This window comes from Sinohyriopsis cumingii, chromosome 18 (genome assembly GCF_028554795.1).
Source record: "Sinohyriopsis cumingii isolate HCF-2022 chromosome 18, ASM2855479v2, whole genome shotgun sequence".
Classification (NCBI taxonomy): domain Eukaryota; kingdom Metazoa; phylum Mollusca; class Bivalvia; order Unionida; family Unionidae; genus Sinohyriopsis; species Sinohyriopsis cumingii.
Genome location: NC_142978.1, coordinates 43,715,446 through 43,732,012, shown reverse-complemented (window position 1 = coordinate 43,732,012; position 16,567 = coordinate 43,715,446).

Sequence of the window (16,567 nt, the reverse complement as noted above, 5' to 3'; positions counted from 1 at the left end):
ACATGTCTGAAATACGTCTGCTTATCGTATTGTCTGACAGTGGAATCTTATTGATGTCAGATACGGCACTCTCGCCAAACATAATTCTCACAATTTCTCGGCATGCAGGTAAGATTACGATTTCGGCGAGGGTATGCGATTTCATTTTCTTTGCAGCGATCTCCGCGACAGCAAAACTTTCTTCTTGAGCTTTGTCACTTATCTTGAACTTTTTCTACAATGTAGCGGTTAGTTTTTTATTCAAGCTTAGTGCCCTCTCGAAGTACGCCACATTCTTGTGCGCTACATCCGGATGTTTAGTTGTTAAGTGTCACTTCAATTAACTGACGAACTTTGAGATTCCGATCGACAACGTCAATTTTTGGCACGTTCGGCTCACATGACGCAGTACTAGCTGTAGCTTCAGTCGACTGCTCTTGAGTTTTAGTTTGGTCGTCAGCTGTGGCATCGTCTAATTTTCTCTTCTTAATAAATCGGTCCGTGGTCCAGCAAAAACAACACTGTTATGAAAATTAATTCAAACGCTAAAAGCTCATAAGGACAACAACGGAAACAGTAATTAAGTGGATAAACAAAGACTAATTAAAGCACAGTTACGGTACTGCCAGATTTGGTCCCTGGCGATTTCGGCCGTTATTTTTATATTTTTACTGGCCACCGGCGGAACCCCTGGCTGGCGCTCACGGAACCCTTAGGTTCCGCGGAACCCCGGTTGAAAAACACTGCCATAGATGATGATTTAGAATACAGAAGTCCTTTTGAAGAAGTGCAGAGACTTTATAAAGAAATAAACTGAAACAAATAGAACAACAACAGCACCAGATAGAACAAGAACAATCTTCTTAACCGCAGCAAAAGCCGATGTCTCAACGTTGAAAGGCAAAATGGGACGATCCCCCTTAAGACTATTTAAGACGGAAACAACAGAATAAGGAGCAACTGGAAGTGATTTTACTGGAAGTGGTCTTTTTGCCTGTCCTAATAATATTCTCGAGGACGTGCAACGCTTATAAATTCTGATTGGGGGTAAACGAGCTGGAAATAATTCTCCGGAAATAACCAATGAAACAGCTGATATTTGTCGACGATTATTTCAAGGCGGTATCACGGACATTAATGTTTATCGGGAACTCATTGTTGAAATCGTTGATAACTACCATAGTGACTAAGTGTTATCGCGATTAAATAAATACATAACAAATAAGATGATTATAGATAATGCTCATCGTGGGCCTGTACCGGTTAGCTTGATAAATTCGCGATTACCAACCTATAAAGCAACTTACAGGATGGACTCGGTGATGTTCTTCAGGGTTCATTCAGAAGGATAGCTCCCAAAGCAGTACCCAAAGCAGTACCACTCGCAAAATAATTATCAATGAAAGCTATTGACGTTGTTCGTGCTAAAGCTCCTGGTGCTATTGGTAACGTTGCCAGTAAAGTGTTCTTGGCAATCAAGGACAGACTAGTACGATTAATACGCAGACCAAAAGCGGTCCAACCACAACCAGTGAAATTACCAAGCACTGAAGTGATGTCCACAAATGTCAGTAAAGTAATAAATCAGGTCGCAAATCAAAAACTAGCAGCCTTGATAAAGCAAGGGGCTGAACAAATAAATACAAGTCTAATATCGGGAAGTGGTCTTCGTGCTAGACGACTATGATTTAGATAATGGTAATTATAACAAAATGTTTAAGCGTATTTTTCGGCGTTTGACATTGGTGCACCAATACTCAAGAATGAGTCTGTGTGTGATTATCAGTATTATTCTTGTGAAGAAGTATCGACAAATCAACGTGGACGAATTGAATTACGAGTTCAGGATACAAGTAGATATTTCTTGCCCGCTGAAACATTTATTGAAGTCACAGGTGAACTTGTAACATACGTTGTCGCTAATACAGAATACGGAGCTGTTAATAATGTCATCATGGCGTTATTCAAAAGTGCTATATATATGATCGATGAAAAATAAATTGGGACAATCCAATATAATGTTGACGTTGCTACAAAGATTATGGGTCTAGCAAGATATTCAGATGATTATACTAGATCAGATGACCCGACTATGATGATCGCCAAGGATAATGCTATCCATCCTGATCGTTGACCGTATAATATAAGACGACCAAGTAACAATGCCAATAACACTGAAGCCGATGTGTGGCCGGTGGTTCTTGGTGCTAATCGAAATTACAATTTAGGTTTTGGAATGCGTCAATCAATTGGAATACATCAATCAATGCTAATCATAGAAGATTTTCATGTGCAATTCCATTGTCCCACATCTTTGGATTTTGCAGAAATGTCACAAAGGTTATTTTTGGAGCCAAACATACAATTGTTCTTCATCGAAAAGAAGATAATGATGCTATCTGGCGAGAAGATGGCGCTGCTGCTGGTATAGTAATATTATTTGAACATTGGCTGTGGATGCCGGTAATGACTCCATCATTTGCTGAAGAACAAAATTTACTCTCTTTTATGGATCAAGGCGGTAAATCGATATTATCATGGTTAACAGCAACTACCGATAGTGTTCAAAGTGAAATCGTTGGTTTATTTACACGGCATATAGCATCTCATCAGGGTGTTTCTGCACCAAGGCATATCTTTGTTGCTCTTCAAAATATTGCACGATTAAACAATCAAGAAAGAAATCCAATGGAATTTGACAAACTAGATGTCACTGAAGTATCTTTAGGAATAAACGGACATCAAGAACTATCTGAAGATATATTATTGAATTTCGATAATAATGTAGCACGTGTATATCATCATCTGATGACATTTATGGGACGTGAACAAAATATTGATACTGGTTTGCAAATATCACAGTTAGATTTTACAACTCTGTACCCGATTTATTATTTTTCGTCGGAACATCTTGATTTAGTTAAAGAATCTGTCGTTGATATACATTTTCGAGCTCGCGTAGGTGTATTACCTAAAATTTCAGATGGTCCACCAATTGTTTATCGTCCTCACAGAGTGGTTGTTGTTATACTTAGCGATAAATCAATGTTACTTGAAGGTTTTGGTGGACGAATAAGAGTTATTGATGCCCCAGTGGAACATATGTATACAATTAGACCAACCGTGTTATTATAAAAAATGTCATATAGTCACGTTAATATTAATCTGACTCCCGGTCAGGTGAAAAGATTACAATAAAAAAACGCGATTGTACGCGGAGTAAAAATAACATTAAATCGAGATCAAATTGCTAGTGGTCCAAACAAGTTATCGTTGACTAAAACGCAACGAAAACATATCAATAAAGTGCAAGAAGCAAAAACGGGAGTTTACTTGATTTCTCTCCAAGTGCCATCAAATACGTAATTAAAACCGGTGGTATATATCCACTTATCCCAGCAATACCAGCATTAATTGCTGCTGCACCAGCTGTCACAAAAGCAGAAGCGATAGGCGCTGTTGAACCGATGCTGCAATGGCATTAAATAAAGCAACTGGGAAGGGAACTTTACATAAGGAAACAAAAACCAACAAGGCGCCCAAAAATGTCAAATATGCCTCCGCCGGGTCGTCTAAGATTACCAGTGGAACAATACGAGGCGGGTCTAAGATTTCCAGAAACTCCACTATCATGGTACACCAAACGTTTGTAACACAGAGTGTTTCACCGAAGTCAAATTTTGATGCACTAGATGCTGCTAAACAAAGAAATATAAAAAATCAAAGGTGTTTTTATGCGAGATCAGTAACCGAGCCAACCGAATACCAAAGAAGCAGGAATTATTAGTATTGATACCAGCGATGGTCCAGGAACTCAATGGGTTGCTTACGCGATTGACCCACGTGGAATTGCTTATTTTGATTCGTATGGGTTAGCACTGCCAGTTGAATTTCTAAAATACATCAGCGGATTTCAAATTCCAGTTTGGTACTCAACGCTACAAACACAAACATTAACCGATCCACCAATATGTGGCCGTGAAGTAATTAATGTACTTGACGCGTTATCAAAATCAACCAAACCACCTCACAAAGGCGTGCACGAGTATACCGCAGCAAAATTTAACATTTTAAACAACAATCAAAGATAATATAGTTGATATTATGGAAGATCTCTCAGCATTAGTAAAGGCAAAAAACGCTATGATATTGATTTATCAAAATACGCGACCAAAGATGAAATATCTGATCTCATGAACTTGCCCGGGGTTGACTGTGATGAGGTTGCTTTGGAGGATAAATACGGCGTTTTAAAAGCGAGTAACATTAAGTGGAATGACATAGTTCGACGAGTACTTGGTGCGGTCACGGATAACATCCCTGTTTTTACGGACGGCGGTTGAATCATAGATTCAAGTATATCGTTTACAACCGATAGAGATGAAATTGCAAGAACGCTGCTAATGGCTTAAAAAATACCGGTGACACAAAGACAGATGAATTCAACATGAATGGAAATAAAATAGTGGTTTTAAGAGATCCAACGATATGTTGACATTAACTACAGCACCGTATATGGTAAATTATCCACGTTGCGGGCCGAGTATGACGTTCACGTCAATATATTTACAAATCTCTGTAGAAACGTTAGAAAAAGTAATGAAACCGCCGAGGAATTTTTTGGTACTGCGCTCACCGCTGGTATGAAACTTTCTGATATAAAGACAAACATTAATATGATTAAGAAAACACAAGAAGACATCGTAATTAGAATTCCTGATATTGTTAACAAAATTAATCTGATTAAAATCCCACCCGGAGTAACTCCGGGGCATATTACTAATATAGTATACACACTATCACTGGTATGTACAGACTGTCTGTGTTCAGTGCTGAACAATTTGAGATATTTACAACGTATCCATGGCGGCATTCAACCGACAAGTTTTCTGGAGTTGGATCTATCATTTTAAATAGCGGAACCGAAAAAACATTTATACTGGAAGCAGCTGCTAAGAAATTATCCGCCAGATCTTACTGGTGGTGTCTGGAATTTGTTGCTGAAACGCCTCAATTGGTTACTGCGTAAAATAATAATGGCACTGACAGCGTCAACAACAACATTAAATGCTCAATAATATAGATAGGAACAAGTACGCGGATGGTAATCAGAGTTAAAAACCATCATTGACCAGTATACGTTGAAATTTAAAAAAAAAAAATACAAGCGGCGTGTAATCACTCTAGGTGCTATAGTGTATTCGCTATCTACGTTAGTTGTTTCCACCAGGGTAGTGTTATCAGCGCTAACGCCAGTAACAAATGCAGTAGCAGTAAAAATATGCTTTTCATCATCAGCGGCTGTTGCAGGTGCTTTTAATATTATCGCGAAAAAGATATCCACGTGCACGAGCACAAAACTCAACGACCCAATTGTATAATTAAACACGGCAACAACAGCTTACTCGAAATTATCGTCGCTGATATCATCAAGCCTCAATGACGAAAAAATATCAGATTCCGAATTCGAGTTAATGGTTAAGATATACGATGAAGTAAACCACCATTTGAAACAAGAAAACATAAATAATAACAGAACAACAATGACCGACCACGATCAGTCATCGTTGGGGAGACCTGAAGCAATACCGCCTTTACCAGAACCAAAAAAGTCTGATTATACCACGCACAATCAATTATACCACGAAATTACCCTATCATACAAGCAACATTTACTTGCTATAAAATATGCAACGTTGGGTAGTGATTTTTTCTTCAGTAATAAAGACCATGTAACTAGGTATTTTATTCATGAACGACTCCATGGAGGAGGAACTAAATCCATGGCTATTCACCTAGATGATATTATTGAACAATTTAAATTTATTAATCAAGAACATAAATCAAAGCGAACGCGACTAGGGCAACACTTCCAAGAACATCTTTTTGATATAGCAAGTTCACGCGAAGAAATCATTCCACAAGTAAAAATATTAAATCAGCTTGTATCGTAAATAGAATATATTAACCAACGATAATTCAAGCAACAACTGATTGCACTAACGATAAACAACAATTTTTAAATGCATATTCGATGACAGAAGCTGATCTACGAAATTTTCAATTTCCAGGGTATAACGCATCCGAGTTCAGAAAATCAACCAACGATATCTTTGATGAGTTCTTCCCTAAAATACTTGAGCAATAGAGAAAACACCATTTGAAAGAAGAAAATATAAATAATGACAGAATTACTTCAGCAGATAGCCGCAAATACAACTCTGCCTAAACCCATGATGATAACAGTAAGGTCAACCAAGCTTGAATTCAGTAATCATTTTCCAACTGCGATTCGAGTAAGCGAAATCGTGTCAACACAGTTGCGAGTATACCATAGCTGGCCAAATATTTGATCAAAATCATTTGGTGGATTGCCAGCGAATACTTCGTTTGTGTTTGCAAATAAAAATAAACCAGATGGTACTACTGATAGGAATATTGTTGGAATACCAACCGGGTGCCATCAAATCGAAGAAATCAATGAGGAATTATAGCACAGGATAACGAATATCCCAGGAAGGGAATCCAAGATAACAATAATAGCCCATGAACCAACTCCGTCATCCACGTTTGAGATAAACTATCCCGATTACGCCGTGGATATATATCAGTCATCGATTAGAACAGTGTTAGGATGGCCTGATTCTTCCACCACTGACGCCTCCGCCGCCACCACCTGAACCAAAAAGTATTATACCACCGACTAGCAATCATGCTCGAAACATATGGAATGTGGTGATAGTCCCTATCGATTATTTGGTTATGTGCCAATGCTTGTCATGTGGGTAAAAATCAAAATGTTACCTTTAGTCCTTCCATCCTCGAAATGTAAAAACAACTGCTGAGGAAATCAACTTTTTTATTTCATATTCTACTGAATTTACAAAACTTTACTAAGGCATATCCGTCAATATTTTACAGAATACAGCGCCGATACAGGATCAAATAACAAGGATAAGATCATTAAACTCATTGAGATATCTGATCAAATTATTGCCGAAATCGTATACTTTAATCAAAGTTGCTTACAAGCAGTAATCAACTCAGAAGATAAACTTAAGCAACAATTTCTTCACATAAACAAGATAACAAAAGCTGATCTACCGACATTTAAATTTCCCGGGTCTGATGTAATCTACAAAATAAAATAATTCTTTTCTGACATAATTACACGGTACAAGGAAACACTACCGTTACCAACTATTCTCTGATATGACAATAATCCACAAGAAGAAGGACGACATGTATCCCCGGAAATCGTAAATATAACTCCGGTGGTAGCGGTCAGTCTTGTGTGTGATGTAATCGATGGAAGTTAGAGCACAGACACAACACAATCAGATCAAGCGCAGCAAGAATTCATTCTTTATTCGTTCACACCGAAAGAACCACCCGGATATCTGATTGTACAAGAACCTATCAATCCGGTCTATATACGATGTCAGAATCCACTGTTATCAAGAATAAATTTCAAACTAACTAACCAAACCGGGTATTTTCTGGATTTAAGGCATGAGACGATAAGTATAAATTTATATGTGAAATCTTAAAGAATTCCAACCATGCAAATCTACGATTTCAAGGAAGTAGTACCAAAAACTATAATTCTCCGTTCTTGATAAAATTCGGAACAAGTCAAGAGGTGGATTGACAAATACTCAGAAAAGATTTCACAAAAATATTGTAAGAAATTTATTTTTTACTGAAAATCAGGGTGATTTGTTAATTCTGAATGGTAATAAGGTAGTCAAAATCGTGTGAATCAACCGATTTGTTAATTCTGACGGGTATTTGGGTTGTAAAAATCATGTAAATCTAACATTTCAGTGAAAAGCAACTAAAATCTGAGATACCACTTTCACTTTCTAACTTTCATTTTCATTAGACATAATTTTTCTTAGTTGCCTCACACGAGTATTAATTATCTTCCTTGTTTCATATTCACGAGATAATTCTGATCTATTTTTTTCGATTGCACGCGACAACGAAACAAATTCCTTTACTTCACTTTCTTTTATTGTGGCTAGTTATTGAGACATCGTCATCTGAATTCTCTTTATAAATCTATACTGAGATGGTAGCTTGCATGTTCCTTCCTCCTTTCGCTTTTGTAGTATTTCAAAATCAGAAATAATTTTTTCACGATTTATTTATGCCGTCGCGCTCTAATTTTCTAATAGCAGAAATTATATCGGTGATATTTTCGTAATTCATTATACAGTGTATTATATATATTTAAAAGAAAAATTTTCATGAGCGTTATTATTTCATGGGTCACTTTACTGGCCTGTGTGTCTTTCATAGGGTCCTTTTTTGAGACGTTTTCTTTTCTTGACACTTTTGTAGTCTTTTTAGACTTTCGTCTTTTTTTGACACTTTTGTCTTTTCTTGAGACCTTTCTTATTAACTTCTATGACCATGTCTTTCAGCCGACATTCTTTCTGAATGTTTATTTTTGTGGTGTACCCAAGTTATTTAAAGCATAAACATCCACGCTACTGATTATTTTGGGGTTGAAATGCATTTCATGCACACCTCCCCCATGATCAAACTCGAGAAAAGTGCAAAACGCACTCACCGCGTTGTTTAAAGTGGTGAGAGATGTACATGACACGCTTTTCGGTCTGCCGCCCCACAATATACAGCAAAAACATATTATCGGTACCGTCGGCAATATGCCTGTTACGAGATTCGAACCACTGACCGCCGGAATGAGAATCAGACACCCTAACACTGCGCCATGTTCCAATCTACTGGTATATGATTCAATAATTATTATATAGTTTACCGTTGACATTTTCCCAGTTGGATCGCAAAATACAACTGAATTTTAGTTCTGAACACACAAATCGGGTTTGTACCCAAAAAATCGGATCTGAATAAATGTACCCGAAAATAATTAGAAAAAACGATGTGGCTACTTGCTGTGTTGTTTTACTATAGCAGAATAAAATGCAGATGAACCAGGAAACCGAACGAATTTAATAAAACAAAAATAGTGTTTCTTAAAAAGAAAATATTATTTCTTATTTACCCGTACACGTACCGTACTGATATTCCATGATATAGAACAGGGGAAATAACTCTTGCCGTAAGCAATTCTCGGCAAGCGCAAAAATCAAATAAGCACGGTTAGTCAAATAAAGATTACAATACTACGGATTATAAACTAATATACAAGAAAGAGAATGACTACAAATAATATTAATTTACAAGTCTGTAGTATATAAAATACTCTTAAATAATTACAAGTCTGTATGAATATTTATGACATGGTCAAAGCGAGGTAACTAATAGCAAGACATATCCTGAACGGAGTTATCTCCCTTAAATAATGCTGAAACCTCGGATTTTAGTGATGCAGAATAACAAAAAGAAAGAAATTAAATAAATGGATTAGGAATATAACGGCTTACCTAACGATGTAACAATGATAGAAAATACTCTTTTGTTTATTTATTTTTTAGAATGCGAATTTGTATATATTTTCTGTGACAGTATGTATTGAGAACCGGTTGATATCAAAATATTTGCCAGCTGCATTCATTGATTGAAAAATTCTCTCTTCGCCAGTCTCTAAATTTATGGATACAACTGCTTTGGTGCTCTTATCATTACAGCCAGTATTACCGGATTTACAATTTTGACTTTGCGTGACAACTCTCAGATTGGATAAAGAATTCTTCTGAGGGTCTGCGTCAATATGATCGATCACAAGACCATTTTTGATCACCCCAAAGCAGCACTCGTATATGAATCTATGACAGAAATAATTTTTCTTCCCATTGTCAGTAAACACGATATAACCATGATTATTAACAAAACCAACTGGTATTTTTCGTCGACAGTGAAAGATTACACCATCACGTTTTGCTTCATAATTCTTGATGATGGGATGCATCACAAACTCCTGGTTTGTTGGGTTCTTCATTTTTTATATGATAATATTATTCGTTTAAATCATAATTTGTCTGAGAACTTAGATAATCATCTACACGATTTATAACTCTGTCATTGCCATTATTTCTTTTTATCATAATATCTTTCGAGTTCCCTGTATCTTTGACCACGACTTTGTGCACACAACTGTGTTTTCTCTCAAACTCCGACACCACAGCGCACACACGGTATTGGTCCTAAGCTCCGGTTACGAACGCTTTTTTTACGAATACGTTGCCCGCAGAATTCCTTTACGCAGAATTTATTACAAGTGGTCAATGAACCCACCATAAACCATTTACATTTCTCTCTTGATTGAGACATTGTATACATACTATTTTAATTTAAATGTTTGTCTTAAAAATAATATGAACGAATTTCGAGAGATTGTCCAAGATCAAACCTTGAAACACTTCCAGATTCGATTTAGTAGAAGAACCCCTGACTTGCGGAGGCGAACTCTGACTGATCCCACTATTAATCTAATTAATATTATCAGGGATAATAAAGAATTTCGTGATGATGGGGCATCTCATTCGTGGTCGACATTTAAAATTATACCGATAACAAGGACAAAGGTGTCGACGATGTCATTGATGATGCAATAAACGATACACGTGCGAAGACGATTATCGATTATATCAACGATGATAAAAAAAATTTCAGAATAAAGTTTATTGTGCTAGCATATTCCGCTGAGTGGATTATCCGTGACAAACGTGACACTGTCCTTGCTAATGGAAAAACCGCTGTGTTAAGTAATGATTCCATACTAGGAATGTTGACTTAAATTGACAGACCATATTATGAACGACCATGACCTGTGATCGCGGATGTTTATGGAATTTATCAGCTAAATGATAAACCCAACATTGATGATCTTGCACCAATGAGATTTTCAAGGTTGAATTGTGTAGCCGTACGAGTAATTGAGCATTTTACAAATGCGAAGCGTGGAAAGGGGTTAACTAATCAGCGACCGGAAAAAATAAACAAATGGGCTGAATTGGTCAAGGATACAGGAGCTGCAATAAATGATGTTGTCGAGTTATCAAGTAAATTAAAATTTCCAATAATAGTAAAAATGTTAACCGAAGTTATATATGAATCAAAGAACAAGGGAAACGGAACTTCTATTGAAATTATTGATCACAATGCGCACGCGTGGACAAGCGTAGTAACAATATTTCCACGAGATCGAACTGTAAGATTTTACCCACCACAGTTGTCTCGGGGGAATATATTTGATTTTGTTCACGAAATAAGTAAAAACGATCCAGTATCGGTATGGTTATTTTCAAGTTCAGATGATAAAAAATATGATCTATTTATTCGACCCAACGGCTATTTATACCGTGAAGAATCTCTTCATGGCGCGATGAGAAATCTTGCGCAAAGATATTCAAAAAATACTGAGCAATTATTAAATAATTGTTTTACAGTTTCGTCAGTTGCTGTCCACGCTGCCAAAGAGAGAAATTCATGGAAGCCAACGAGATTTGAATTTCTTAAAAAGTGCAGTAAAGTTGTATCGAATACGGACATGGCGGTTTGTGGAATACCAAGTACATCCACAATAATGTTATTTCGTTGGATATGATCGCGTGTTATCCGGGAAGTTTTCTTGGAGCGGGTGAGTGTTCTGGATATTTTGCGCGGTAAGAGTTGCAATTAATGGTCCATTACCAGATTTGATTTGACAGGATTCGCTTGTGTAGTGTCGTTCGAATTCGCTAAAGATCTTCATCCGTGTTGTTATGTTTAGTTTGGTAGACACTTCAGAAAAACGCTGGGCACCAATAGTGTTATGACGATATATGATTGATTGTAAAATACTGATATCGCTGTCATTCAATGAGGCAATCATAACTGCTCCCTTATCCTTCTGACGTTGACGACTTTGAAGCGCGATTAGACATTTTCGCGAAAATTACCACTGAAGAAAGCATTGCAAAGAATCTCGGTAGAAAATAATTGGCAAATTTACCCAAGGTGGAGCATATTATCATAAACGGCAGTGTGCAAGATTGATTATGGATCCCGCCGAATATGAATTTGTGGTCGCTGATACAGCAGCGAGAAATATATATTATAATCGGGAAGCCGCTTACTTATCCAATGGAAAAATGTTAGGTACAATTGTTAGTTACATTGATGGAATATCACCGCAGTATACACATCTAAGATCCTCAATGCTCGTTTATGTTTCTATAAATTTATTATCATTGATAAATAGATTTCTTCGCATCGCAGTCAGAGTTGTCACAGATTCATTTAATATCGAAAAACTTTTTCAGAATTACTCGCTCGTTTTACAAGTACTGACGCAACATGGGGCTCGTGTAGAATAAAAGAAGAAACGATACGTGATTATTTAGAATCTGCGTATGCTGTGGTTAAGGATAGTTATCGCAGCGATCAGATATCAGAATTATCATTTGCAGCGACCATTTTTGATCCAGTATCCAGACACAAGACGGTTTATCTAAACGGGCCGGTAGGCTCAGGTAAGACAACTCGAGTGATTGAATTAATTCGACAGAATTCAAATGATATGATCGTGCTAACACCAACACACCGACTCGCGAGAGCAATGAAACAAAGAGGAGTACAATCATGTACTTAGTATCATAGCTTCTTTCGGTGGAAGGGCGATGCATGGACTCCTGACCGAATGGGCGAGAAATATATTCCAAAGATCATCATTTGGGATGAGATATGCACAGTGTCGTTGGAAATATTAAAAATATTTCTCGATTGGTTGATATTGAAAAACACAGCTATGATAATGTGTGATGATCACGGTCAACCACCACCGTTTGATATCCACACGATTGGTTGAAGAATTTTATTGATTATTACTTGGAGATAACTGATGATCATAGATCTCTTGATGAAGAATTAAAAGAATTTTAAAAAATTAATCAGACTACAACCGAATAAAATTCAGTGTGAAAAATAATTCCAGAAACTTCCCTGAACGACTTTTGGGAAAGATGGAGATCAAACTATTTCATAGTGGCATGTATAAAGATAGTCAGGGATACACTTCAACAGCGGTTATTTCGGTTACACAAGGAAAAATTCTCAGCGATACGTGTACAATGTGTTATAGACCAGTTGATACGCGACAACAGAATATCGACGTTGATATACCAGGACCCTTGACGGAGTCAAGGAAACAGAATCTCGTACTAAATGATATTGTTTTGGTTTATGTCAGTGTTGCTGAGGATGCGCTACACGCTGATAAATCTCCGTGGATGCTAGGACACGCGATGACAAATTCACTCATCTCTAGGATTAACTATTACTGATACAGTTGGCTGGATCGTTGATGATCCTATCGAATGGTCAAACTTGGTTTATCTCGCAGTGTCTAGAGTCAGAAGAATATCTCAGCTGCGGAGAATTGTCATGGACGCGTCAAAAACCATTAATGATGATAATGATAATGGTATAATAAGAAGAAAATTAGCTAGTTATAAACAAAGTGACCGAACAAATGAACGCGATTTTGACGTTGATGTTGAATTTATCAACCCGCTGAAACAACAGCAGAGTAATCATTGTTATGTGGAAGTTCTCAAGTAATAATCCAAGACAATTTACCGTTGATAGAAAAGATAGTAGTCGCAGTCATACACGTATAAATACGATTCTGAACTGTCTTGAACGTAATCGACGTAGGGGTGATGGCACCCTTGTGCAAGTTAAGTGATCGGTGTGGTAACTGAGTGTCTTCGGGAATTACTTGTAATTGTTAACGTGTAAATCTACGTTGAGGAGCAGTTGAACCCAGTCTGTAGATTGCGGATCTACCCCAGGATCTTACCACGTTGGAAATTTTATGCGATGTGATACTCCAGACATTATCAGTTGCTCTTTATTACCACCTTCAAGTTCCCCGGGTTCATATAAATATCTTACAGTCACATTGCCCATCACCGGTTGTTTTGAAAAATCACGTCTTTGTATTGTTATACGCGCGCTTTTGATTGCATTAACGGGTTTTAACGAAGTTATGCAAGTTATTTCATTATTTAGCGCAGCTATTACACTTGGTAATCTTGCTACCCATTCGCGAGATCTCTTGTCTTCAAAGAATTCCTTCGCGTATTGATATCCAAATAACCGCTCAGCAAGTGTTCGATTAAATCGTTCAACAATTGCCTGATCACGATGAATTGCAGTATGTCCTCGTCTGATGGTGACGTTATGGTTTTTCATTAAAGACGATACTGAAATTCTTTGCCAGGATCAACATGAAGCAGCTTCGGCGATTGTAGACCACCTCGTTGATAAATTCGTTCAAACGCAGAAGCAACTTCAGATGAAGTTTTAGTTGACAACGGCTCTGCTTCTTTATATCTACTTGCAACATCAACGATGGTTAACGCATATTTATACGTTTTACGGCGTATAGTATCATGTGGTAAAAATAATATATCAGCCGGATGAACTTCATTTGGAACACTGACATCAAAATGTGCAAAGTGAATTTGTTTAGGCGGCGATAAATAAATTTGCCATATTGCCTGTCGTGCTAACCACTTTTTAGCAGTAGAATGTTTATTTTTTGCTACTTTCGCGAGTTTATTAATCGCTGCTCTATCTTTCCAATATCCTCTTGGGGAATAATAAATCAATTCCATTTATAATTAATTACTAGCAGCTAGCTCTAATTTACCTTTCATCGCGAATCTTACCAACCAATTAGCAAATGATTCCTGGAAAGATTTATTTTTTATGGAATTTAGCTCATTAATTAATTTTACATCCGTGATATGTCTATGTTGCAGGTCTTTATTTTTATAAGCTATATCATGAGTATGACACGCTCGATCTCATTCATTTATTGTATATTCACCGGGTCTTGGTTGATCTTGGCTGTGAAGTCTGATATCAAGTCGGATTCAACGTCTATAATAATTATAATTTTGTTAATTTTTCGGCAATATCACCTGCTCGTTTTTTATTAATATTATTTGGATTTGGCTTTGGCTTATCACTTGACTGTGAGGGAATAAATTTAAATTTCTTTGTACCAAACCGTTCACATTTGCCTGTAACCGCGAATCTGTTATTTTGTGTTTTAGTAGTTGTTAGATCACCGGTTGGGGTACGCGTCCTGCATTTCACACAATATAGATACATAATTATAGTATATATAACTTGGATATAATTGATTTCTCAGCGACAAGAAAACGAGAACCGGTCAAGCATCATGCAGCGGTACCAAATTATATCCGAATAATTATTATAGGTCCATTTGAAAGTGGTAAGACGCACCTGTTACTTAATTTGATAATGAGATGGTTAAAAGGGCATATGTTGTATTTGATAGCACCATCAGTTGATGATCAACGATGTTATGATGTACTTAAGGATTGTAATGAAAATGCGAAATTGTGAAATGAAAATGGAGACGATGTTGTTGAATTTTTTACTGATATCGATGAAGAACTGAGTGTTGATGATTTGGACTAATTTATTAATAATGTGTTGTTTACGATGATGTGATGCTTGATAAACAATCAAATCCAGCTATGATATTTTTCAGAGGTAGACATAAAAACACAGATTAGATTTATGTTGCTCAAACATTTACACAAACACCATCAGTAATCAGAGAAAATTGTAATATTCTTGCTGTGTTTAACGGAGTTGGTGTACATACAAACGCAAACGGATTAAACAGACGGACAGGAAGAGAATCTGACGGACTCAAGCGACGCTGAATTAATTAAAACAATATACTGGAAAAAAACAGACAACGTTTCGGAAATGGTCAATCAAGCGACAACAAGACAGAACGATCAACAGAATCAGGTAAATTAATGAGGGATACAACGGAGAAAACAAACATGGAGGCTGATAGATCAGATTAAACATCTCACCAAGATACTCTGGTAGAAAGTGACCAGAGTCAAATATAACAAGTTGATAACTAATGTATTAACAATTGTAATTTGAATTAATAAAATATGAAATATTTTCTGTTTTAAAAAGCAAGACATAACCGGCAAACTAAATTTGGAGTAAAATGGAGGAACAAACTTCCGGATTGGGACTGTTAATATAAATGGGATTAAAGAGGAAAACTTAAAAATGTTAAGAGGAAACTAAAAACTATAAAATAATAATGATACAGGAAAGGCACACTAATAGAACAAAGGAAAAAAAGGAAAATTGGAGTAACAAATGGATGCAATTTTAATCCCTAGTGAAAATCGACAAGATATTAGGGGTAGGGCAGCAACAATAATTCGATACAATAAAGGTATATCATGAAAGCAACTACATGTAGGGGATGTTTTAAAGTACGTTTAATCCGTATACATATTAAGGACTTGCATTTTGTTAATGTTTACATTCCGGCGCAAAGAATTAAGCAAATATATTTTTATAGAAAACCTATGCACATATTTACAGGACATGACAATGGAGAATTTTATAATGAGAGGGGATTTTAACTGGTTTGAAAACGATGTCGATAAAAGAACATTTTTAACACCAAACGAGAAATTACTTAGGGAGGATATGAAAGATTTATAACAAAACCAAAAACTGTTTTATGCATATAGAAGATTAAACATTTTAAGAATTTACATATGAATATGGTATAGACCAAGCCAGTAGACTTGGG